Source organism: Aplysia californica, unplaced genomic scaffold, assembly GCF_000002075.1.
Source record: "Aplysia californica isolate F4 #8 unplaced genomic scaffold, AplCal3.0 scaffold00172, whole genome shotgun sequence".
NCBI classification, from domain to species: Eukaryota; Metazoa; Mollusca; class Gastropoda; order Aplysiida; family Aplysiidae; genus Aplysia; species Aplysia californica.
The window spans coordinates 721,270-723,663 of NW_004797442.1; positions in this window are offsets into that span (position 1 = coordinate 721,270).

Sequence of the window (2,394 nt, forward strand, 5' to 3'; positions counted from 1 at the left end):
GGGGGTTACGCACCTGATTGGTTTACCCAAAGGCGCCTTAGATGCTATGCTGACCTGCTGTGTGGTTACTCTTGGGCCGATTTCTTAAGTAGCATTTCGTGTCGACTTGAGTTTTCACGGCTCTTTCCTTTCCACCCACTTTCTTTAATGAAGATGTTTTATGCCCCCATCGGCAGTTTAGACCCTGCTCCCATGGCCAACACGGACAGAGAAGGATACAACAACGTCCCAGCAGAAAAATGGAGATACGGTACTTGTCAAAAGATTTTCCCACACCGGAATCGAACTCAGGTCTTCTGCGTGCCACAGCCAAGTGCTAACCGCTACACCACAGGCACGGGTCCCCCTTGGTTCGGTAATATAAGGGAAAAGACGTACATTGTTTTGAAAATTAGTTATCAATCTTATTGAAATAACAGCCTGGTCAAACACCTTATATTAGTGCTTTAGCTCCTATAAACTGGAAGCCTGCACTTTATGCTTCCCAGGAAGTTTCAAAATGCTATCAAGTCTGATGGGATAATAGTATATATTACAACGTGCCTAGATCTTGCTGTGGTGCGGGAATTTGAGTAACACAGCTATCTGTTGTTATTTTTATCATTAATTTTGACTTCCTGAACCATGAGTATGAGTTGCCGACATGTTCGTGGTTATGTCGGGCGCTGTCATGTGATGATAATATGTTTAAAAGTGAGCTGCAATAATTAATTTTGCTTGAATGAGATGTAACAAATTCTTTTCTATGTAGCCAAGCAACACGTCAGTTTTCAGTAGACAATTGGTTGCCACTCTTGTGATTGTGGTGGTGGCTTCTGGTGATATTGTTGTGGTGTTTGGGGTGTTGGGTGGGGGGGGTTGTTTTTTTCTCTAGGGGTGTGATTTTTGTTTAGCTTGTTGTTGTTGTTGTTGTTGTTGTTGTTGTTGTTGTTGTTGTTGTTGTTGTTGATGTTGTTGTTGTTGTTATTGTTGCTGTTGTTGTAGTTGTTGTTCTAACAGCTTGTGGTAGATGCAGTTGATATTGATTTGGCTTTCTCCTCAGCCCCAAGGCACGCTAAATGCTCGGTGCGACTTGTCTAATAAGTCTAAAGTAATCTCAAAGTGAGTCGGGACTGTGCGATATCAGAAATAATTGTGCTCAAAGTCAAATGACGTCACAGCTTAATTCTTTCTTTTGGTTCCACTATTGAATTATGAAACCTTCTTAGCTTATACTTGTTTGGTAGCGGTACCTTCAGATCTGTGTGGTGCCTGCTGCTGATGTTGTTGTTATTGTTGCTATTGTTGTTGCTGCTGCGACTACTGTTGTTTTTGTTGTTATTGTTGCAGCTGCTGTTGCTGCTGCTGCTGCTGCTGTTGTTGTTGTTGTTGTTGTTGTTGTTGTTGTTGTTGTTGTTGTTGTTGTTTTTGCTATGTTACTTTCATATTTCATTTTAAAGAACAAGTTTTCTTGTATCCCTTCTAAACTTTCCTTTTTTCAGCTTCAGAGTTCGTTCCATTTTGTTCTCAGAGCAGAGTGCATTTTCAAGCGCTCATCTCATTGGCTAGATCTCAAGTCAGCTCTCTCCATCTACTTTATGTATATTTCCTAAGTTAACCCTAAAATGTTGGGAAAGTAATTTTGGGACAAATTTACATTTCACCGAGTCACCCTGGCAGAGTCTGGCCTGCGGGTATGGACTGGGCGGAGCTACAGTAATCCCATTTCGGCAGCGGACCGATCAGATTAACGAGCTCAGCGACGCTATTTCTCGGCCGTGAGTGGACACGCACTTAACGATAGGTGCCCTATATCGCCACCATGCTTGCTGGTCTTTTCGTTGCCCTGGGGCGAGGTGGTGTAAGCTAAGGATGAAGGGGAAACAGAAAGAGAAAAGCAGCTGCAGCGATTAATGTTATCTCAAGAGACCAACTTTATGAGTGAGGGGCTTTAGGGAAAGAAAAATAAGGTTTTGGGAGGGGGGGGGTGTAATTATAATAATGTGGTTCATTGACAAAGCAAGAAAGGGGAGACGGGGGGGGGGGGTTAAAAACAGAGAATTGGAAAGAAAAACAGGGGAAACTGAGTGTGGAGTGTGGAATGACAGAGACAGAAACAGAGACAGACAGAGAGAGGGGGGGACCAGGAGGGTGTAGGAGAAGGGAATTGAAAGAAAAGAGGTAGGGGAGGTGGGAGGGGGGAGGGGGGAGATACTGGATATGGACAGTCAAATAGTCATTAGGAAGAGTTAAAAGTGTAAAACAGTTCATGCAGATTTCGAACCACAGAGGTAATAACTTAGTATGAAGTAGTCCAGAAACACGATTGCTCGTTACGTGGTACTTTTCGTCCGTCGCCAAGAATGTACAGGCGTATTCATGTGTGTGTGTGTCTGTGTGTGTGTGTGTGTGTGT